Below are 26,142 nucleotides of genomic sequence, written 5' to 3' on the forward strand. Positions count from 1 at the left end.
CCCCGGCAGTTCAACCGCGCGTGCGATATATTTTATGCGGAGATCCGTAGTTTATAAATGTTATCAATTATGCGGGCAAACGTGTAAATAAGCAACGAGTCGGCGCAGCGTAAATATTATCGACGAAATCCGCGAATCTCCGTGACTCGCCGCGATGTCTTGAAATATGCGATTAATTTCGCTAAAATGTTTTTAGCATCCTTTTGTTTGCTTACTTTTAGTTTCACAAAATTATATATATATATATATATTTTTTTTTTCTTTTTTTGCAAACGTGAGGAAAATATGATTTCTTGAAAATATTGGGAATAATAAAAACATAGGAAGATGATCCTTTGCTTTCAGATAAAGAGCATACGCTTCGCGCGATGTTACAAGAGCACTATCTCGCTTGATCGGACGTAATCATAAAAATAATTTGCATCGCGCGCGAGATCTTAATCATTTCATAGAATCGAGAATAATAATCGTTCGCGGAATTGACGCTGCTGTTGACGTTAAAAAACTCTAATGTCACAATAACAACGGAGATCTCAACATGGAGCGTGATGCATAGGGGATGCTTGTGCGTGAATTAAAAATAGAACGCAACAACGGAAGAGGTGAGGTCAATCACCTCCGCTCGCGCGATATTTATAGCAAAAAATCTTTATGACTCGTCCGTTCTCTCCCACAGGTGGGAAAGGTGTAAAATGTCGTTTCTCGCGCGGAGATTAGCGTCGTAACGTCGGTGCGATGCCGTTGAGCACGGTTCTTACGAAGCTTACTGCAATCTCACTATGTCGTTCGCGAATAAACTTACGCGTATATCGCAACACGCGAACTTGCGAGTACCAAACTCTGGCGATGTAACTGTCTTGCATCAACGCAACCAGAACAAAGCAACAAGCAAAGTCAAAGCCGCATGTTTTTAATCACGATAAGGCAAACGCCAGCGCATTGCGTTAACTTACAAATACGTATTTATCATATTTTCATTTAATATTAATGAATGATACTTGTGAAACAACAACATACGACAGGATTTATATCGAACTTTGACGATAGCGGCAAAATGAGAGAAGGGGTCATCTAAACTAGAAATAAACTATCTATACTCTAATGTAATCAATGTACGTTTTTACAAAGATAGATAGCGTGTTGCTTCTAATGTTTCGCTTTTCCGTTCGGCATTGATGTTTTAATTCGTGGGATGCAATGCATAAAAATGACGAATCTTTATATTTTCGCGAAAACACGCGAACGTAGTAAAGTCAAACGTTACACGCTTCAATGCCTATCGGATGATTCTGCTCGACGGATCGAGAGAATTTAATGCGTGAACGCGGGACATACGGACGATGCGAAGTATCTATTTAAGCGAAGCCTTCTTCGCGATATCATCTAAAGCATCGGATTTATAAAAAATTCAATACGTTTCAAGAATCCCTAATGAATCAGAAATTTATCAGAAGAAAAAGTGAGCGTTTAATAAATGTAATAAATTAAAAAAATTTCAACCATTGCTGAAGAAGCGATAGAAAAAAAATAATCAGCATAATTTAGACGACTTTTTGACTAATAGATGCAATGCATTAAATTAACTTTACACGCTTATTGTCGTAATTAATATTATCTGCGAAGTGTGAGAACGCGTAAGCGGCGTTTCAAGTATTTTTAAAAGGGGAAAACTTCCTCTCTTCGCGTTCGCCTTTTCAAAATGCGATTTTTCAAGTTTACATTCCGCTGCACACGAAAGACGCAAGATTGCGCAGGCAATGTCATCCATATCTCGCTTCGTGTCTCGCGGTATATAGCGGGGGATAAGTTTGTGTTGTACATTTTGTGGAAAGTCGAAAGTGCCGGAAAGTAGATTTTGGGCGTTCCGCGTAAAACATACCCACCCTCTCGCTTTCCACTTGGGTGCGAAACTTCTTGAAGACCTGTACTTTTGATGACGTTATCTTCTCGTGCTCGGGCATTGGATTATGTAATATTTTGGAAGTATAACCGGCTATGTGAACTTTGAAAGAGTAAAATAGCTAATTTACTTCATGTCACCAAAGAGCCATCCTTCATAATTATATTAATAATATATAGAAGAAATATATAAAAATTCAAAAAATATGCCATGTGTGTCGTGATATATATATATATATATATATATATATATATATATATTTATCATGATATACGATATATCCAAAATTATATATAATTATATTTCTCGAATTACATATAAAATATTATACATATAATATAAATTTTATATATAAATCCGTCGAAAATAGATTTTTACTTATTACAATTATATATAATTTTTGTAAATATATTATACGGGAGAGCGCGAACGCAGTCCCGATTACCAAAAATTATACGTCCGAGATATCCGCATTAGGGACATTCGCAGAGGTCAGCCTCAACACCGTAGTGAAATGGTATAAGGCCTCCCCCTGGAGGAACCGTCTTGTTGATCACGGTAGCCTCTACGTCAGGTAAGTATGCTTTTCTCTCGTAGCTTCATTGTATTTAAAACTAATTTTAGCTAAGGCGATAATTTTAAAATGCAATAAAAAGAAGAATTCGCGCTACTTAAAAAAATATTAATTCTTCTTATAATATTGTCGAAGAACTTTTTTTCAATATTATCTTCCGTTCATAGAGCGGCTAACGCTAAAAGTGATGTTCTGTTGCTTTCTCGTTTCACGAATAAAAATCCATCATTCACTTACTAGTCGCTTTATGAAATGTTAATATTCTTCTTTCTCTCAGCGAATCGATAAAGATTTTCAAGTTCTCCTTGATATAAAATTCCTCTCCGCGTATCAGGTTATTAAAAAGCTTCCTCTTTACTAAGCGTAATCAGAGGAGAGCCATCGCGCTTTTGCTTTCGTCACATTCTGAGTTCAAGTTCCTTTAAAAGCGATACAAATTTATTATTTCCGATATATTTATTACATTTATTAAATTCTAAATTAATATTGAGCGATGATTTCTTCATCGTCAAATTTAATTTATCTCAAATTAATAAAAATTAATAATGTTTCAAATACACATAAAAATATTTCATAGCTTTTAAATTTTTATTATCGAATGTCGGATGCTTTATTATTGTATATATAATATTTTATGTTAACAATTTCTATTTAGTCTATTTAATATTTTAATTTATATCGAATTGTACTTTTTGTATTTAACAGCGCTTATTTTTTCATCGCAAAAAAGGTTCATCAAACTTTTAACTGACATCAATTTCACTGCAAACAAATTTGTCAATTTCCGCCAAGTGGAAGGACGGCGCCAGAAATAAGCAAGCGATCGCAAATTGTTGAATCCGGTCCATCTCTAATCTAGTCAAGGTATGTAAATTGCGTGGAACCGTGCAAACGGTTCATACAAAGCATTTGCCACGGACAGAATTCTCGAATCTCCAACACCATCAAGGATCGAAATGGCCGCTGACCGAGTCACTTACATACTGACCGAAGCGGTCACGGAATCCTCATGTTGTAATTTTCCCCATCTCCTCATTCTCTGATTACACACGGAGAACTAATCCGTGTCGCAACTTCAGATGATCTCGATCGAGCGCGCAGAGAATAAGCCACGAATTACACTTGAGATTAAGCTCTACTTCGCTTCTCGACACGTCTATATGGCGATGCGATCGTATTATTTAGACACACCCGTTATTATTTTTATCATCTAATTATTTGCAAATATTAATGATACAATATAACAAAGCTTAAAAGTCTCTTACAAATTTCAAAATAAGAAACTACCTTTTTCTCTCTCTCTCTCTCTCTATCAGTTTCTATTTTAATTAAGTTCCTTCTTAATAAAATATTTTTTAAGGAATCATATTTTTTACTTCATTAACATACTAAATCAAAGATTTTATCATTAAATTTAAGATGAGAAGTTTGAAAGAGGCATCACAATTTATCTTAATAATGATATAACTTTTTTGTTTTCTCCCTCTCTTTTTCTTTCTTTAAACTTAAAACATTCTTAATCTCTTCTTTTTACAACATTCATGTAATCTTAATAAGTATTCATAAATCTTTTTAACTTGCAGTCTCGTCGCGCGGGACCTGAATAAATATTATTTCTAAAATAAAGTCTCTTCTCATATTCTACATGAACTCGAAAACCTAATTAAACAAAGAAAATATTTGAATTCTTCATATAAAAGATATAAATTAATTTTTTATATTGGCGTCTCTCAAGATTTCACGCATCGACTCGTGTTACGAAAAACAACACAACGACTAAAGGATTAATTTTTTTTTTATGGATATCATATTTAAAAGAAAAATAAGATAATGAGATCTAACGATAAGTGGTGATAACGATTTCTGTCTCACAACGAAATATCAAATATATCGATAGCCTTTCAAGAATTATATAATCAAGTTATAACAACTAGACGACCGGCAACAAATTAAAGAATACGCGGAGATCAGACTCAATGAGAAAACGAGCGACGAAGTAGAAAGAGTTTTAGGTGCAGGTTGAAAGAAAAAATATGCGTCTAACGGGCTTAATAGTTGAAACAGGCGCGTCGTACGATTAATGAGATCTTTACAGTAGGCCCTGTGCTTTTGCAAGTGCGCGAACAACGTTCCCGTGAGTTTACGTGCGGCAACTTTTAAGCCACGATATTACTTTTTGCGCGGCGTTAATTAATAATTAAAAATGCACCGACGCCTTTAACCTTTACGCGTACCCAGCGGAATCCTCAATTGATATCAGGCAAGAAAAAGGAAAAGAATTCTACATGATTCAAAAAGGCGCAAAGCGCACATTAATCGCGAAAACTAATAAATGGTGATTTATTAAAAGTCGATGTTTCATTGAGCAAAGCAAGTGTGTTTCAGCAAACGTTACGATTAAAATTTTATTAAATCATTATATGTTTCTAAATTGTATTAATGTATGACGAAAGAAGAAATTTCTTACTCTTCTTAAAAAAGAACAGGTAATTAAAGAAAATATATTAAATATATTAAATAAGAGAGAGAAATTAGAGTTTTGTTGAAAATTTTTATTATAATATGGTTACGGCGGATGAAAGCAACAGGAAAATCGTTGATGCGTAAAAGAATGCTAAAATAATGGCGGAAACAAACGGAAACCAGCAGACGGCCGGTGATGAAATGTAATTCTGATAAAACGAAAGTAATTTGAGAAAGTGCATACGCCGGCTACACACGGCGGATAATCACAGACAACGTTAAGTGGCTATAGGATATGGCAAGGAAAGGATTTGTCGAGACACAACAGAACGTGGTGGAAACTTTAAGAGATGGAACGTCAGATAAAAGTGGAAACCTTTTCTCACGCGGCAAATTAAATAGCTTGTAAAAAGATTAAGAACAATCAAATAATTTTTATAGAAGTAGATATATAAATGTCAAATAATTTCCCATAGAAACAAAATAAAGGAACGAAGGGAAACAATAATTTTTATCTACAAAGTTCCTCGATAAATGTATAATAGCGCACAGCGTTAACAATTTGCAAAATAAATACTAGCGTCGATTAACGAGACAAAGATCGAGATAATTTTTCCATTTAGTTTGCGGTGTCGATATCGTGATTTCATTGCATCATTGTGATTGTAATTCCGGTGTCTATTCCGGCGGAACCATTCTCCGTCACCGTCACGTTCTATCGCGAGTCCTGCCGAGAAAAGCTCGGATGTACGAGCGTCGTGTCTCTCGAGACAGGGAAAGCTTCCCTCTAAGCAGGAGACTCCATCCCTCTCTGTCTTCCACCCCCTTACCCGCCACACGTTCCCTCGTACCGTCATACCTTCGCCTCCGTTTAGGATCGAGAGCGCCGGAATGGTTGGCCGTTACGCTTTACGAGGCTCAGGGCGAAAAGCAGCGGAGTCGAGTCTCGCACTCGAGGGTACCTTTAATTGGATTCGATTGATTCGATTAAACTCGCCCTCTCTCACCTCCGCGAGCGCACCGAATTCGCCCATTTAAATTCGACCGGCGCGATAATCCTTGCGCCGTTCTCGTCTGCTCTTTCTCTCGTTTCCTCATCTGGGAACGCTTTCTCGCCCTACGTATTTCCGAGTCCTTCGTTGGCGTCTTTTTTAGGGGCGCCGGCTGCGAGAGTCGGCGAGGGGCTGCGTGTAACTCGACTTTGAGTGGCCGGATGTCCTGCACCCTCGATAAGGAGAGCTCACTCGAAACGACATTATTACCTCGAAACGACCAGACTAGACTTTGGCTCGCGTTCTATGAAATCAGCCGAATTTATTTCGAACGCGAGATTAAAACTCTCGCCTCTCTCGAGGCACATTTAACGTCCAAGTGTTCGCGATTGTGAATATTTCCTTCAAAAGAGAATTATCGCTTGAAACTTAGTCCGTTTTCTTGTTTCTACATAAATCTTTATTTTTGTTCTCCCATGTTTCAATTTAAATTAATTTAGTTCGTCTATCAATTTATTTACGTTTGCTTTTAATTTATATCCGCGAAATTTGTTTCTTTTTGTTTCTAAATAAAATATTTTGTCACATAATACATACTTCTTTTTTTCCTTTTAATTTTCTTTTAATTCTCTTCTTAATAATTTCTTTTCTTTTATATGTTGATATTTCCTTATCTTTATAAATTTTGCATAATTCTTTTTTTCACTTATCCTATGTTTCCTATCATTGCCCCAAAATAGTCGAATTAATTCGTGCCGCGCGCTGATCATATCACGTTCTAGTTTTTAGGATTTTCAGATCCCGACGGAATTCTTTAGGAGTTCGCTTATACAGTGATTTTTGGACGCATTTTTCTGTGTACTTGTTTGCGAATCATTTGTAGAATCATAAAGTGACGTCAGATTCTACGAGAAAAGCGGAAACGTTGATCTCCAAAAGAAGAAAAAGGAGAAGGGCTGGCAAAGATAGCTTGTACACTCCGTGTGTGTGTGTGTATGTGTGTGTGTGTGTGTATGTATGTTGTACTTTAGTATAATATTGTCCTGTTTGGCGTCCATTAGGAGACCACGTTAGCTCTTACCATCCTTTCTCTCATCCCTTTTCATCTCGGTCGGTGCTCTCGCCACCGGCCCTTGCTCTCTGTCAATTTTGCTATCCTCCCTCCTCTCTCTTCCTCTCTCACCCTCGCCGCAGACATTATTACTCTCGTCGAGGACAGAGAATAGCGGCGGTTGTTCCACCAGCGTGGAATCCGGACAACAAGCGACACTACCACCCTTAGATTCCATCCGATGATAACTAAAATACACTCCGCGCGAGTACGACGAGTATCTTTATTGCTTATTGCCTTGTATTTCTGTATTAAGACTGATTAAGCACGCTATTATTTTTATTTATCGCATGTTTTATCAATTTTTAAATTTATCTTCTAAATTCACTAGTTTCTTCTTGTAATCCCTAACTATTTCTTAAATAAATAGTGTTTGATCTCGCATTTATAATAATAATTTTAAAATTTCGAATATATATAAATTTGTAAAATTCCAAGCTGTAAATAGAAAAATTTAGTTGGAAAATTTTTGCTTCGAAATCTTTCTGTCAAATAAAATAGCATCCTAACGTCGCGATCAGTCAATCGATGTCCGACGATCAAAGCATCTCCGCTCGTTTGAATTGCCTAGTATTTCGCGTAGAAATAGCCAATTCACTTGTCGGTCTCATAAAATCGACTACCGCAAAGAATGCTGCTAGCGGCTTATCGCCGGAAACAACGACGCATCCTAGTAGCACTAGTAATAGGCTACCTGTTTTAAGCGAGGTCTTAAATTCGTCGACATTCATTATTCCTGCCGGTATCCGCTCGCCGTTCCTTCCGAAGCTTTTATTGCTCTCAGTCGTTTCAGAAGAGTTTCGTGTGCCGGTAGAAACCAGGTTTTCCTCTCCTGTCTGCTCGTACTCAGCAAACTTTACAGAAAACATCCTCGTAGGACAAGAGCATTCAGTCGCGCGTTCCGAGCACTCGGCTCTTTAATATTCTCCGTACAGTGTTTTCATTGCAGCGATTGTGCAATGCCTTTTCCAGCCTCCGTTCGCCTCCTATCTCTTTCTCACCTTTTCCTCCTATCTTCCATCTCATTGTCCTCGTTTCTTTCCTTTCAATTACTTTCCTTCGGAGACTTCACTTCTTTCGCGATTTTTTAGAGATGTTAAACACTTCCCTTCCCTCCTTCTCCTTTTTTATTATGAAATTTAATCGCAAAGTTAATCAGAAAATCATTTATGTCTCGCGACGCTTCTCAGTAGATGACGCGAAAGTTAATTAAGTAAGAGTGACGGTTTGTCCCTTGATTTTTATAATTCACTCTCGACTTATATATTCGCGAAAAATATAATTATACTCGACCTCAATCCGTCATTTTAAGATATAATAATTTACGATTAATTTTTTTCATTTACCAATCATATCTATTTGAGATTAAGTTGTCTTGTTTTGTTGATATTTGTCACCGTAATACATGATACTGATCTTCACGAAATATCATTAATAAATAAACTAGTTTTATATTATTTTTTATTTCTCTCGTTCCCCAAAAATTACAAAAGAACTTCGCGCATGTTTGTTTAACATTTTCGTCGCTTGTTAATTGTGTTTAATCCAAATACATACTTTCATATAATATAATTATAAAAAATTACAAACTGCTCTTACACAAAATGCTGTTATATATATTCACGTCTATTCTATTTTCCATTACTTATATTGTTAGAATAACACTACGGATGTTTATGCGTTAAAAAGAGCTTTCTCGATGGTATCGTTGCAATGTAAATATCCGTGTTATATGCATCGCGCATATTATTTCCATGTAATTAATTTTCGCGAATAAAAGCGCGACTGATGAAAGAATTAAGCTTTTCCATGCACACTATTTACGCCTATATTTGCTCCATGTTCCGCCCAATAATTCAATTTGACAACAATTTTCATTCTATTAACTCAAAAATGAAGGAAACAACGTATCTATTTTGTTGATTTATATTCGTAGAGAAATAAATAAATATTCATATATGACTAGTTTGTTTTTATCCTGATAATGCCGAATTATATTTATTTCATCGACGACTTTGGTATCATCTTTGATAGCCGCTCTCACGCTTTTGTATACGACAGCGATGTAACTGCCGTCCGACTAGAAATCCCAAGTTTCTACCTGAAATCTCTCCCTGAAGAGCGCTCTTTCTACTTCGCTCGGACTCATCTTGTGTGAGCGGAGACCGGAGGGCCGGTAACCTAACTATAACGACCAACCCTTCCCGCCCGAGAGCACGTACGCTCTCTCGCTGACAGCAACTCACCCGATTTCCGCAAACTCGCTCCTCTTCTCTCTTTTGCCCACAAACGAAAATTATAACGATGAATACAAGGTGTCCCGAAAATCGCGCGCTTCGTCGCCATTACAGGTTCCCCGATAAATTTTAGATAATTATTTTCGCAATTAATATTAAAAAGAAGCTTAAAAAGGAGAATCTAATTAATCGTCATTGTTTCTCGTGATTCTTTAATTTTCAATCTTAACTCTAAAATCAGTCTTGACTTTAAAACTTCAGAAAAAAGATTTGTGAAAATTACGCGGTATCTGGTTAAATATTACTTCCATCGATTTCCATCGCTAAAAGTTGCCGACATCTCAATATCGAGTTATTTGCTAAGTTTTAAAACAAGAGGCCGACTCTCGGGTCACCCCGTGTACAATAATGGGCTCTACTTACCAGCTTAGTCGCTCGCACGTGTAACTCGAGATAAATATATAGTTCCATAGTCGTGAGTGCCCTGTAATATTAAGCCAGGAACCGGCGCGGTGACCGGACGACAACGAGGATGATGATTTAATTGACTGTGTGCGTGTGTCATCTAAAATAGATCTGCCCAGATTCGGGCTGGCGGACAAAATGTTTCCTCCTTTCCATTTCATAAACGACTGTAAACGTAAATGTGTGATCTATGATCCCCATGCCACGCCGAGAGAGATCAAAACGTAAACAAAAGAAAATAAACGCTCAAGTTCCACACATAGCTTGGAATGTAAACATTGTTTATAACGTATGGAGATCGATCGATAAATATGAAATATCATAGTTACGTGTATATACGAAATATATATAATGCTCTCTCTTTCTCTTTCTCTCTTTGTAAAAGAATTTAATATGTATATTAAAATGTATATAAATAATATATACATAAATATGTATATTCTATATCTAAGAATATAAGAATATGAAGAAAATGTGATATGTGTATGTGTATATAAAATCAGAATTAATCTATTAAATTCTATAACATCGCGTTATATAAACTTATATTTTATAATTATATATAAACAATCCTGTACAATTTATTGTTAAACTTCGATTTATGTCTATATAAACGCGGAATCCATATCGAACGATCATTCGATAGATCATATAAATTTGTTCGTTTAATGATAATTAAATGTGATTGAAATATATAAATGATAAAATGTATATCGAATAAATTTAAAGTTAACAAATCGGGATTCGGTTAAGAAATCAAGACGAAGGGACGAATAAATAGGTGGACGGTGAGTTTACGGCGGACGAAAAGTTTTCTTTTGATTTTCGTATATAGAAACGTAGCGCGTATATTTTCAAAACCTTTCAAGTATCGGCCGGGGGAGTCTTGGAAAGTTTACATTGTCCTATGGAAAATTTCATGAATAATTTTCGAGTACATCGGTACGAGGCAGCGAGCCCGCTAAAATTGCAGACGAAAATACAACGCTCGTACTTCTCTTTTTACCATTCGTTATCTTGGGAAAGCGATGGTATTACGAGCGTCTCATAAAAAATACAAGCAATCGACCAAAAATGTTGACAAAAATGAAAACGAGAAAATTAAATCTTTATAATCAGCGCAAAAGCTTGAACGCACAATATGAAATTATGTATTAACGTATCGCAAACATACGTATAAAGTAACATATCAAACAAATTTATCGCATATTAATGAAAAATAAATAACATAAAAATAGCCGATTATTTGCAATTTATAAAGTAGCAAATTATTAAATAAATAGCAGAATGCTATTAATTAACCATTGAATAAATTTAAATTGTTAAGCAACAATTTTGAAATATATTATACCAGTTTTCAATATCGCAACGCAAACAAAATTTAAACAGTCGTAAACTCTGGTATAATCAGCCGTTTCTAATATCTTTCGCAAGAATAATATAATATAACTTTCGCAAAAGAAAATTCAAGATTACTTGCTTTTCATTTTCAAATTTACATTATTATTTGCGAAAATAGCTATGCCGCGCTAATGTAAAAACAGCGCATTGTCTTCCTGTCTAGCTTTTCCTAAATAACGTACGCAAACGTTGTTTCGGTAATTAGTTTCCCCGGGGAAAGGTGAACGCGAAGCCACCAGAGAACGAATCCACGCGAATCCCCTTGGATTTATTCACGCTCGGCGTTAGGTCAGAATGTTATTCGCGTAACCGCTACTGTTTCTGCACTCTCGCGCACATCAAGCGTACATTTGCACTCGCTCGAAACACCAGGGGTCTACCACTCCACGCGAATATACAAGCCAGCTTTGCGTATGTAAATGTATGATGACGAGTCGGACGATGGGGCGGCTGGTTTAACACCGCCCCTTTTCGCCCTTTTTCTCGCGCGCGATTGTGCGAGGATAATACAAAACGGCGCGTTAATCGGAGCAAAATGAAACTTCCATCTCCCGAGGAAGATCTTGAGGAATTGATTTAAAATAATCCTCTATCAATTTTGGCTTAATTTAATTAATATATACAAACGCGATTCTCTATCTATTGACAGTTGTAAGAAATACATGTCTTACAGTTTTAACATACTTTAAGAATTTTAAGATGCTTTATTATTATTAAGAAAAAAAAATCTCACATCAGAAAAATATAACATATTTTTGTATATTTTCTATACAAAATTTATATAAAAGTATAATATATTTATTTAAAATGCATCATTGATTACAATTAGCGGAATTAGATCTCCTTTTTGCATTGCGAAAATACGAGAGAACGCGTTACGTATTTCCGTACGGTTTTAATGAAATTTACGGAAACGAAACTTTCCTCATAGAGATCACGAGCTACTTAAACTCGGTAAATAATTTCCAGGGAACTTCGGCTAAAGCACGTATGTAAGCGCGAGAACGCCAACTCACTTTCTCTCGCGCGTATACGCGCACGAGATAAGCCTTTCATCTTTAAATTTATCGTCACTCAAATAATTCTGCGTCAGAAGGTATTTACTATCGTCATCTCTCTTCCTCGGCAACACTTTTGCCATTTCGTTTTCGCATGCCCCGCCCTTCTTCTACCGTCTCCTTCTCTCACTCTCTGATTAATCTCTTTCATTATCCCCTAGCAAACTCTGCGAGCATATATGATTCGACTTTTTGTTATTAGCATTTAGGACAGACGCGGGGCGTGTCACTCGGCGTTGTAGTATATTCAAGTGTAATAGTCAGACACAGCATTCGCCTGAACGACGAGCGGAGCCGAAATATAATATGCATAAACATACAGCGTGATTATAATGTGTCCCGAGACGCGCATTGAAATATTTATTCATGAATCGAATAATAATCAGTCTGATTTGTAAGCATCGAATATATTAACACCGCTGTCACAGTCTTCTCGTTTCTGATCTTTTTTTTTCATTCGCGCGAGAAAATATAGGGTGGCCACAAATTTTGTTCTTTAATTAACTTCACGTGGACTTTATTTCAACGGAATCATAATTAAAAACTGTTTAAATTATCACGATACTTAATTATTGAATATGGGAAGCTTGTGGTGGGGGATAACGTTCTATGAAACCTTCTGTGTTCAGTTACTACTGCAAATTTTGCGACAACCCTTTTTCTCTGTTTCCCTTCTGCTTTTTTAGTAAAATTACACGAATATAACGGTACGATAGAGTAATATTCGTGCTGTTGCAAGTCTATACGCTTAGTTAATTCCATAGTGTCAATTTCCGAATACTGTAAATCTGACAACAGTTGCTTGACAACAGACGTCATTTGTATCGAAGGCAGTTGACAGATGGAACGAATGTAATTATAGATTCCGATATATCCTGTGCGGATATACGTCGAATAGTGTACTAGTTATTACCGTTTGTAAGCGACATTGATAAATTCACTTATCGGCACATCGTCACTTCAATGACAACTCGCAAAACTTTACTTCTCTATATATGCCAGGAGAGAAAAATATGCAAGAAATCTTTTAGAAATAATTTAAAATAAAAGTTACAAGTATCTTAAAATATAAATATATTAAAATAACAGATATACTTCTTACTAATCGCATATATATTATTGTATGTATATTACATTTATATTTTTCAATTTAATTATGTATTGTATTCTGTAATAGAAAAATTAGAGAATACTTGGAAAATTTGTGAGCAAATCGCTATCAGAATCAAAATTTTTCTTCTACTTTCAATCTCAATTTTCAATCTAACATCTGCTTTGATAATTAAACAATCATTTACACTCTTTTAAAACTATTTAATCTATAGTTTTACCAAAAGTTCCTTTTTTACATCTCTAAGTGGGAATCTCTATTCGTTTACTCTAAAGTACAAAGTATATCAATTCTTATATAAATTGAACCTATCCTTTAGAATCCATAAACGTGAGAAAATTGTAATCAAAAATAGGAGGAAAATCTTGATTCGGATATACGCTGCATGTAGAGAAGCCCGATTCATATAAATTTTCATCTTCATCCCGTAATACCTTTAGCAGAGTACAGCTCTTTAATTGCTTATATTAAATAATTTTCCCAATTATAGTTACATTTTCGTTGAGCAAAAGTCTCACGTGTATTAGACGAGAAATGCGGTCTCTTTAGAAATAGGTCGCACACACGTGCTATGTGTAAGAATCCAACTGGCGATTATTAAGATTAGTCGTCCCCGGTGAATCCGACGCTCGGGAAAATTCATTTTCGCGGTAATGTAACCCCGGCCGTGTAACCGGGACGACCTAGCAGGTAACACGTTACACGGATCCGCCGATAGACGTCGAATACGCGTACTGAATCCCACGGGGACTTACGGGGACAAATCCCCCGTGGCATTCCCCGATGGATGGATGGCGCCGATAGTCGGGATTCCGCTCGCAAAGAGGCGCGGAAAAAAAAAATCGTTCGGACAGAGCGACGCCTCGACGACAGCCGATTGAAAAATGGAGAGGACAAAGGACCGTGGCAAAACACGGTTAGACAACGAACCGCACCGAATTCCCGACATTCGCCACGTTGTCGCAGTCTGTTATCGGCGTCACGAAAATTGGTCCCACTAACCCCGGGTTTTTTTTTTTTTTTTTTAGTCTTGAATCAGAATTGCAAAAAACTCTTCTCCAACGTTTTAAGACGTTCGGTATATTTGTTCGCAAAAATCGCGAGCCACAGATTCTTTTCTCATGATGAGTGCAAGATAATAAGATATTTTCCATGAGTAACGAAGAAACGTCAAACAGAGAGATTCAAATTTCTGAGAGTAGCCCAGTAGAATCGAGCAGGATCGATTGAAAGAAAATTTATTTAATCATTCCCCGCGAATCCGAATCGCGTGTAGGAAAAGCTCATTAATATCACAAGCACGTTCGTATCGTCAAAGTTTCGCCTCGAGAAGGAAAGGAAAGGAGGAAGAGACTGGTTGGAATAAGAACGGATAGTTACTCGATCGAACTTGACGAAGCGATACAGACTCTTTTTCTCTCTCTCTCTCTCTCTCTCTATCTCTTATGCCAGGCTTATTCGCTTTTCGGCCATGCGCACGTGTCGCAGCTTAGCGGCAAGAAAAGCTCCAATTTAATTTCGCTCAACGCTCGAAGATGAGGTTATTAACCTTAAAGCGGCCGGCGCTTTGCGAGCTCATTTGTAGGCGCGTCGCGCGACGACAACGTCGTGACGGAACTCGCCGGCGTCGTCGTCGACGTTAAAGCCGAGGGTCACGACGACGCAGGATTTCGAGTACCGCGATAGAGACATCCTTATCCTTTTTTTCCCTATCACACTTCGAGTAAAACTAGAGATTCCGTGATACGCTCCAAAATTATTCTTCGTGAATGCTACTTTCGATTATAAATTGTGGCTATTTTGTAAAAAAATACGATGACAAAAATAAAACGTCAAGTATTGTCGGGAAAGAAAAAGATACAATATATTATTGACACAGCGCCGAGATGCTTAATACATGACGTAATTTTCGTGAGCTTACGCGACAGATTCGTTCTGCCGCGTGCGGCGACATTTTTCGTTTCGCGAGCAAAATCTAGCAAATGTGACAGGTAAAACAGGATTCGCAAGCAAATGCGCGAGCAAATGGGGAAAACACAGTTAGAGGGGGAGAGAAAAAAGGGGAGAGAAGGATGGGACAAGCGTTGACAGTATACGCGCGCAAACACTCGCCGCTCGCTCGCTCTGGCATAATTACCGCGCAGCGAGAGGGAGGGAAATTCCAATTAGGAAAAATAATTAATGAAACAGGCTGGGACAAAGTCGCGCGCCACTCTCGTTGACTCGCGTAGAGAGGAAGACTGGGGTTCGTAAATGAACGTTGAGCGTACATTAATACTTCGTTCAATCGATACATAATAATGGACGACGGAGGCTGGTGATAAAAATTTTTGTAAAGGCTATAAACGAATTTTATAAAGAGCCATAAAAACAGAAAAGCAATTTCAAGTATTGTCAACGAAAAATATATTTCCGACACGACAATGCTAGTGCTTAATAAACGCGTAATTCTTTTGACGTACCAATTTACACGACTTTGTGGCTGCGCGTGAGCTCGTTTTGCCTCGGCTAACGCGACTTTACGACCGCAAAATCATTTTAAGCCCGACAATACGTTCAGAGAAGTGTAGAACGTGACATCGAAAATTGCGGGAACAATGTAGTTTTTTTTAAATCCGTGATTAATTAATCAATCTGAAAGAATCAATTTTTTCTCTGTCTCTTATTTTATTCTGCTGTACAATATACCCATCCACGGGTTGTCTTGGTATCTCTAGAAAAAAAAAGAGAAACGGGTTTCTACGAAAACTTCGAATGCATCGCGCGCAAACGACCGACGAACGATCGCATCCCGATGCGGCAGCCTGCAGTTGCATACTCGATCTTACCACTCCTTCTTTCGCGAGCCACCGACAATCCTTTCAATCTCAAAGAGTGGAAAGTTTCATGCCAACAAGTAAAGAGAAAATCGAGTCGTCCTGGGTGGAGGGAACTGGGAGGAAGGACGATCAGGTCCGAGGATACCGAAGAAGAACCGAAGAGTTGCGATGAGAGGAGGGGGGGGGGGGGGGAACATGAACAAGTTGAAAACTTTTCCTGTCCAATTGGCCTCGCGCGTTCCGTGCGCATCTTTCCTCTTTTTTTCTTCAATCCCGTGTAATAAAATCGCCGAAAGAATCGAGAGAATGCGAAAGTCAGCCGGCTCTTCCAATGGAAGCCGACGACGGTTGGGTGACGGCGATCAGACTGTAGATCCGGTAATCTCGTCTAATTGAGGAATTATTCAAGAGAAACCACCGTCGCGCGGGTCGTTTCTCCCTGTCGCAGAATCCGCGCAAAGGACTCGCTCCTCGATCCGCGCAACTTTGCAATCCGGGAGAGAATTTACGGCCTATAGCGCAATCAATCAGCAAGATCGAGATAAGCAACCATAATGAATACGCATCGCTCGAAAACTCGAGCCATTCTCCGGCGAAATCCTCGAAATGATTCCTCGTTTTCGCGTAATCTATTATAATGCATAATGAACTCCGATTACTCACTGCTCCCAGTAATCTCGCTATGGAGAATTTTAAATATTTATCAATGTATAATCATGTATTTCTCTTCTCCTCGTTATCTTTCTTACATAAAACGTATATTGACACAGAGATAAAAAAAAGATCATCCAGTTGCGATTAAAATATTATATTAGCAATCTCTAGTTCAAATAATAATAAATTTCGAGGTTACATTTATTATAGATAATGTAATATAATATAAAAATTTATACTACGTTCTCCTTGTAATTTACGAATGTTGCAGTTATCGGCAAATTGATTAATGGTTATTTTCGAAACAGTTAGAAAGGAGCTCATCCTACTTTTATTCCTTTTCTAGCAACTTCGTTAACCTCGACAACGGGAAAGAGATTTCTTTGTAATCTGGTAAAATGAAAAAGAGTCGTTTCCTGAAGATTTTAGAGACTAATAACGAACTCTCTGCGTCTCTCTCGCTGTTTCCTTCCGCGATACAATTTAAGCCGACGCCCGAGAATAGCCATCTGGGTTCTTCGTTAAAGAAATTCGATTACAGGTGCGCCTCCCACAGCTCTTAACACTTTTGAGGATTTTTGAAAGATGCCGGAAGTGATAAATGACGAAATCCTAGCAAAACGTGGTGGATTCGCTCCATGGTGCGTCATTATTTACGTGTCGAAGCGGTAAAAGGCCCTTCTCGCGCAAACTCTCATCGATCTGCCCCTCTTCTTATTCAAGCGAGCCGGAGAATGAATGGAGCCTGTCGCTTTTAACGACGCTGGATCGGTAAGTTTCATATTTACAACCATCGGCGAATCCCCTTGAACGAGTTAATTTTCCTCATTCGCAAAATCGTATCGTTAGGCAAGGTCTCGTTTGAATTATGGTAATTACGAGATGGGCCGATCTCATATATAGATTCACCAGAAAGTTATATTCAAAAAAGTTGCATGTAAAAAAAGTATTTAAAAAAAAATATATTATTTCTTTACCTTTTTTAACGCTTCTAATGAAAACGTTACGATAGCGGCAATGAGAAAATAAAAAAAAATAGCTATAACAAATTCACGCATATCTCCTTCTCTCTCTCTCTCTCTCTCTCTCTCTCTCTCTCTCTCTCTCTCTCTCTCTCTCTCTCTCTCTCTCTCTCTCTCTCTTTCTATTTTTATCTGTAAAGATCACATAGCGGCGAACGTTCAAAATGGCACGTTGAATTGAATATTGTCGACATGATCGCTAATAAAAATTTCTACTGTGCCATCGCATTAGCTGAGTCACGGTCGCATGTCTCGCATCCGTTAAATCGCGTTTGAACGCACGTGGACCATAAATATGTCAACATGAAACTTTACGTAACGGCAGAACGTAACTCGTCCGCGTGGCATGCGCAAAAGTGTCCATTCTCGCGTTTAAATAAACAACTGCGAGAAGGAGTGAAGCCTGTAACGATCGACGATGCGAAGTACTGCCGGAAATCGGGTGTGATTAACGATGTAATTAACTCTTTACGATCTTATATTGAGAAATGAACTCGATAAAGTTTAAATTAGTTATAAAGTATATAACTTTATGAAGTATATAACAACATCTGCGCGTATCTTTCCGAGAACAGTAAATGGTCATAGCTGATAAATTATTAAAATATCCGCGTGAAACAAGAATCAATCGCATGTTACAAACAGATTAAAATAAAATTTAATATAAAGAATAAAAATCAATTACATCGAGACTCGTGTATTTGCGGAAATATCTAAATAAGAATAAATAAATTAATGCAAACCAGCAGATGCAGATATGCGTGCCAACAAACAATATTTACATTTCACGGATCCGTTATCACTACCGTACGGCTATATATTAACGCGAGAAAGTAAAGGGCTTATCGAAATTAATTTAAACTGTAAAAACGATTAATATTCCGCGTCAAAAACATGATAGTTGCCCAAATATGCGACAAAAAGATATACAGGACAACTCTATAATAAAAAGGATAAAGTAAAAAAGATACTACGGGGAATTACGGCCAATCGATGGTACGATCATACGTTTTATGTTGCACGCGCGAGAGAACAAGTAACACAATTGCTTTTTTTGTACAAAGTTACAAAATACTTGCTCGGTGCGAAAGTAGCGTGGCGTTATTTTTAAATAACGTATGCAACTTTGTTTTTCAACCGCACATATAATTATTAAATTCTCGTATTTGCAACAATTTGCTACTATTTCGCAAACGAGCTACGATCGCTCGTACAACTGCGATATATGTATATAATGATACTAAAAAGTAATAAAAATATTAATTAATAAAAATTAAACCCGATAAGCTTACGTTGCATTTCAAAATCGATCGTCTATGATTAAAGCTAGCTGCATGATCCAATTAAAATTGATATCACAATTAAAATTTATATCCATATTACTCTTACACCAATTAAAGAGCAAAAGAATAAAAAAAAAAAAAAAAAAAAAAAACAAGTGAACTTTCGCTGTTCCAAAAGGGGACGGGCAAAGAGAATGCCAATTCCCGTGATTCCGCTGACACTTTACACTCGCAAAAATTCATTAAATTCCTTCCAGCGTGCCACGAATTTGCTGTGAAAGAGAACGGAAATCAATTCGAAATTTTTCGCGCCGCGCGAGATTCAAGGTGGAAGAAGATAATGAAATTACACATCGTGTCAACGTGCAACCTGATCACGGCCGCTGCTGTCGCACGTTTTTTTCCATGTATTTTCGCACCCAGAGGAAATAAAGCGACTCTCTCTCTCTCTCTCTCTCCCTCTTTCTCTCTTTCTCTTTTTTCCCTACGCTTTTTTTTTTTTTTTTTAAGTTTTGAACACAATAGACACCTGTTCTCGAAGCGTAAGCAATTATTAATTCGATGTGAATTTTCATTCGTTGATCCGACGGGTGAATCGTCCGATTCACAGTTTTTATTGCTTTCACGTGCGCTTTGACGTTTGCATTGCGGTCCGCTATCGTGTGCTCCCAAAATTGACGCGATCGCGTTATTTCACGGAATTTCTAGTAACTGTTATCCAAATGTCATTTTAGATCCATAAACCACTTAGAAATTACAATTGTGAAACGCTCTCGCGATTTAAGCTGCCATGCCAACTCGTTTCGAAGATTTAACATAACGTCAATATGATTCAAATTTGAAGAAACTGCTTTCTTTCTAAATTTTAAGAATTTTTGTTATCGTTGAAAAATGCTTCAAAATTTTCAAAATCTCTATGCAAATTTTAAAACATATTACCTTTCTATTAATAACCAAATTACCATATACATATTTTAGTCGCGCAAAAGAGCGAGTTTGCAAAGTTCAACGAATTCAGGCATAGGTCGTAGTAATTATGCATGCGAATAAAGTAATAAAAGCATAATTGGGAAACTGAATTTAAAACCGATTTTCTGTGTTCACAAAGTTAGCGTGTAACGTCATAAATTTAATTTCATACGCTTTACGTTATTTTTACTTTATTTGTAATTTGCAGAGTGACCGCGAATATACATTAACGTCGGTTATGTCTCTCGTAATTGTTGCTGTAAAATTGAAAATTCCTCTGCAATTCGCAAAACCAGCAAAACGATCGTTCGATACACTCCGTTAATCGCCGACCTCGCCCCCATGACGACCGACACAAAGGTCCGACGGATTAATCGAACCCTGAAATAATGAAATCGCCTTTAATCCAAGCAGAGCGCCTTTAAGCGCCTCCACGTGATATCCCGCGTGACGGCCGAATCCTTCGTTAGCTTTCTCCGCAGCCTGACATAGCCTACCACGCGTTGGCTCATAAATCTTCTGTCGCTCGTGATTCCGCGTGGATCTCGTTATCAAACTTGTCCAACGGGCTTCCCTTTTACGGCGGAGAATTACGAGCGAACTTATTTTAACGAACGCACGACCAGCCATCAGTAATCCTGAAACGTAAAATTTCATGCCGTACCTTCGACCGCGTGCTCGCAGCAGAATTTTTCTTGGCACTTCTTGGCATCCGATTTTGTTTCGAGACTTTACTCGTTGGGCCAAGTCACCGAAAATCTGAATTACTAACTGTTCGTTTTTGTCACGTTTTTCACAATCGCACGCGTCGATCGAGTATCATATATTTCAAAAGCGGACATCGATATCGCAGATGACAGCTACGAAATATCCTGAATTTACTAGCATTTTTTCTTTGTAAAACAGTTGAATTTTTTTTTTTAAGAGAAATGAATCGAATATCGCACATTCACTCTTGTATATGGAAATTAATTCTTTATAATCAATAATACTTGATATCGCAATTAAATCACAAATTAGAACAATAAATGCAACTTTAAATCCCTAGAAACTTACAAGTAAATCTTTAAGAAACGTAAGTTTTTTGTTCGATGCACCAGTCTTCTCTTGAGCGTTTAACGAGCGATTAAAATGCAGCGGGAAATTAAATAGCGTCATGTTGAGCGCCGTTGTAACTTAACTTTATTTAATCGGACGGCGAGTATTTATTCCGTCGCGATTTACCTCGGACGGGCTCGGCGCGAGTGCTGCATCGTTGTAAACAATTCGCTTCTCCTCCTTGCTTCTATTTTACTTAAATTTCCAGGCATCGCGTTCAGTCTACACTGCTCTTCCTTTCGGCCGACAATGCACGTCCAAACGGGCGAAACTCGCGAAACTTTCGCCGGTCGGCTCGCGATGAAGTTTCTCGCGGATCCGTGAACGAAACTTCATCATTACACTCGAAATCCGCCCGGATTATCGCCGGCGCTTGGCCGTGACAGTCCGCGAACGGATTTCTTCCGCAACTTTGCGCACGACTCCGCTTGAAAACCGCCGGATTTAATGCTCGTTGAAATGTGAACGAGGAAGCGAACGGACAATTAGTATCAACGACGGAAAATCGCAGTGAAAAATCCCCCTTCTCTCTAAATCGTATTTTGAACGATCAAAGAAAGAGATCTAATACTTAATTTCCGATTACCATAATTAATTTATCGCTATCGTATCGCTGCAAGATTTAAATAAATATTTTTTTAACATATTAAATGTGCTTATCGCCTTGCCACATAATTGCAGTAGTTTACGAAATCGGATCTTTCACCTAAACTGGGATTATCTGGTTCGAGATATGCGCGTATTTCCTCTGTGTATATTTTCACTTCAAAAACAAATTATCCGTATCGAATTGCAAATTGCTAAATCCGAATGCTATTTGGAACATATATTTTCGTAAAACCGAAATATACAATACTTCGCCGAGAAGAGGAAATGCTAAAATAAATTTACTTATATTTTTGTTCTCTTTAAGACCACGTGTCAATAAGTTCAAAACGTCGATGTATCGCATCCATTATTGTGAATTCTTTGCGGAAGGAATGTAAAGATCGCCGTGAAATATCGCAGAGGAATTCCCGTTAAAATGCTGCTAAAGGATTTCTGTCAATTTGTTAGGGAATTACATAATAATTAGATAAACACGTATAAAAGAGTGTCGTTATATTATTAAAATTATCGCAAATGCATTTTTGTATAAAATAAAGAAGCAATCAATTTCTGTATTTTATGATAATATTATCATAAAATTATATTTGTATGACTGTATATATAAAAATTGATTTTAATAATCGAGAGTACAATCTCTCAGTTACTACCACTGTTATCGTAGCACTTGACATTAATAAAATTTCTGACCAAATTAATTTCGGAACATGGTATACACGCGACAATGTAAATTCCATCGCCAAAATACGGCAAATATATTTACACGTTTATTCGACAAGCGCCAGCGAGCACAAAGGCACTCGTGCCATTGTTCACTTAAGTGGTTTGAATGAATCCCAATCACGCTAAATTTCCTCTATCGCCCAATCAAATTGTTGGACGAAACAAAAAGCCGTAGTAAAACGAATTCATTCAAGCTTTCAAGTGATTGCTAAATATATATATATATATATATATATATATATATATAGTGCAACAATAACTGTGTGCGAAAAAAATGAATTAAAGTTAAAAATTTTAAAGTAAATATACCGATTTAACATATAAGTGTATCATTACTAATTAATAAATTTTCCATTATTTCCCAATCGTCAAAAGATTCAATGATATAAAGTGTAACGATTAAAAATGAATTAATCTATTAATAATTAGTAATTAATTTAAATTAAATTTATTCGGATATTAATTTTACTTTCATTTTATACGTGTTACCTATCCTTGTGTAATAAATATAAAATAAAAATTTAAAATAATATCGTCCCTCTTATCGTCCTTGTTCAATTTTTCAATCCCAATCCCCAACGCGAAACAATAAACGTCACGAATACGGGTTAAATCGATATCTCGGCATTACACGAAGCGTTTCATGACCCTCAATATACTCGTCGTTACCGCTGGCTAAAAAGTGAACCGAGACGAGAAAAAGTGAAGCTTCAAAGCTGGAAACTAAAAGTAAGTCTTTATCCGAGCTTCCGTCGCCGGATAATTTCGTAGCATCGCTTAACCTCCGGCCTCGTCGCTATTATTACCATAATAGAGTCGAGATGAGGAAAGCTACAAAAGCACCGCGTCTAGCCGCATTCCGTCCATAAGTGGATACAGACGGAGCATGGGTCGACCACTCTTGGCTGTTAAACTCAAAACTGTCCATAAAAGCTGCTCCTAGAAGCGAGTTTACTCGCGCTGTTCCAAAACGCCGTAATTTTACACGGACGCACGGTTAACTATCACTGAAACGATGATGCGCTTTGACTATAAAACAAGGTAATTTTGAGAATTTAAAAAATTGATTTTCCTTATTTCGCGAATAATAAATCGTCGGATTAGAAAAGTTGCGCGACTTGCTGCGTCTTAGAAAAGATATTACAGTCTGTGATTTAAAAGTCAAAAAAAGCATTGTTTTTTTTTATAATTACAAAAAAGAAATATAACTTTGATTTACTTCCTACACATTTTTAATAATTAAAATACATATATTCTCAATAAATATCTCTGACCAAGTCGAAAATTCATTTCAAAACGTGATCAAATCCATCCACGAAGACGAAGCAATTAATTTCAGAACTGTGTAAGGAACGCGATGCCATTGAATCCGCTTAATTTATATTACTGCAAGAATATCAATAATTAACTGCATACTTCTCTCTTGATAAATGAATTGAAAGACGGTATAGTAGGTTAGCGGAAACTTTGAAAATAATACAAAGAACTTCACAATGCGTTACGAAAGAGTTGTCAAGTCCGATTAACGTTTATTAATTGCTCAACGAACTCGTAATTTTGACGAAGTCATAACTACCCGCCTGTAATTCGTGAAAATTGATAATGGCGTTACAGTTATCGCGCAGAGACGGCATAAGAGGGGAACGACGTTAACCCGGGAGGTTTAACGAGTTATTGCGAAGTCGCTCTCTTCTTTGAAGAAGTTCTGCCGCGCGAAAAGTTGAATGTCAAAGGATCTCTCCGGCAACCGTTTTCGCGACCGCGATTGGTATTCGCGCGGCAAACTTTTTTTATGAATAATCTCCAGTCGTCTTAATCGCGATGATGCTACGACGGCAATTCCCAAGAAGATGAGGAGGCACAGAAGAGACGAAAGACGAGCAATAATAAATGGGTGAAACGCTACGGGGACGAAAATTTTCCGACGTAAAAAAAAAAAAAGAGAGACGTCGCCATTTGCCGCGATGCCCTTTCTCGGGCACGCATTTTGCCGATGTCGGTGGCGGCGAAAGTTTTCCCTTCGAAGTTTTCTCGCCTAGAGAACACTCTCCGTGACACGCTCCTGAATATTCGATTAACTCCTCGGCGACTACTGAGAATTTTAATCGACAAGTTCTATCCGGGTCGAGTGTCATACTCGAAACTTGGTAAAGTTGCCTCCGCGGCGAATGAATCTCAAGCCACGCCGTTTGCTTAATGCGCCGATACGAGTGCCGGATGCGGTCGATTGTTTAATTAGTTCTCGTCCCTATTGATTAGCGTCTATCGGATCTTTCGCGAGAGTCACTTTAACGCTACGGAAACGCGGTATTTTAATATTGCTGCTGGTCTCGGAGATAAGAAATTTCGAGCGGGAAAAGAAAACAGTCTTTAACAGAAATAAAAAATAAAAAAAAAGATAATTACAATTTCAGTTTATAAAGCGTCTTTATAAATGTTTCATATTCAAAATACTTTTCTTCATAAACACAACATTAGTGATAATAAATAATAACGAGGAAGAAAGCTAACAGGAATAAATACGAAAAGACTCGCAGTATATTATAATAAAATTTGAATATCTACTAAAAATAAAAAATTCACACGACTCAGTCATCTCTCTAGCATGAGTAATAGATAAATATAAATCCACAGAAAAATAAAATAAAAGTAAGAATAAAGAATTTTATGCGAAGTTTCAGTGACATAAGATCTAAATCGAAACTATGTTAGAATTTTAAATATATTAATTGAACGTCCTGTCTCTCTTCCCAAACTGTCGCAACTGTACCATCTATGGATGAAGAAACATCCTCTAAGTACATCTCGCATTCGAAGCGTGACGTTTAACCGTTTTGCCGCGAAAAACAGCGGCATTCGAGCTGAGAGAAAGAAAGAGAAAGAGAGAGAGAGAGAGAGAGAGAGAATCTGCGATTTCTTCTTCTGACTTTTTAAAGAGAAGCGCGGAAGAGAGAGCGAAAGAAATCTCGGTGCAGCTTCGAGGAGGAGGAAACGCAATCCATAGGACTCGTCTGGCACGAAATTTGAGAACCGCGATGCTGCATCGTACCTGAGGAATTCCGAAACAACCGCGAAACACAACATTGTCCAATTTTGCTCGTCTCTTCATACTCGTTTCTTCTTTTTTTTTCTCCCATTCCTTTTAATAGCGCGACGACCCAGCGCACGTGGGTGACTTTATTGCCATACGTGCGATCCGAGATATTGTTCGAAGCGGACCTAAGATGTATATCTGCTCTGAGGAATAACGGTTGCTAACCAGCAGCCGATCGTGCGATAAGTTATTCTCGGAAGATTTGGCCGCGACCACACGATAATAATCGAAGCGCCAGACGTGATGGATGCGATTTGGGGTTGTGCCGTTTTATCAGCGAGGAGTCGCGTATCTCTTCACGTAGCACAGCTTGTACTGCGAATATTAAGGCATCAAGTACACGTCGCGAGTCGAGGGTCGGATCATTACAAGGCGCAATTTCAAGTCGCATTTTTTCATAACAAATCTCTGTTGTTATCATATAAATTTCCTTCGAAATTTGCGATTCTTTGATTTCTCAATTACGATAAATCGATCGCGAGCGATGGATCAAGCTCCGCGAATAATATGGAATCCTCGAGGAGAGCGAGAACCAACGAAAGGACCGAGCGTACAAGCGATG

General features: G+C 37.6%; 1 non-coding gene across 1 annotated transcript; it reads right to left on the bottom strand.

Moving 5' to 3' along the window:
• Positions 1 to 2,315: 2,315 nt before the first annotated feature.
• LOC138932924 (U1 spliceosomal RNA) lies at positions 2,316 to 2,482 on the bottom strand. The gene has a single exon (XR_011446879.1). It is a non-coding gene; the product is annotated as a U1 spliceosomal RNA (small nuclear RNA).
• Positions 2,483 to 26,142: the final 23,660 nt, after the last annotated feature.

This window comes from Polyergus mexicanus, unplaced genomic scaffold, assembly GCF_030449975.1.
Source record: "Polyergus mexicanus isolate NDT 795.1 unplaced genomic scaffold, iyPolMexi1.0 SCAF_4, whole genome shotgun sequence".
Classification (NCBI taxonomy): Eukaryota; Metazoa; Arthropoda; class Insecta; order Hymenoptera; family Formicidae; genus Polyergus; species Polyergus mexicanus.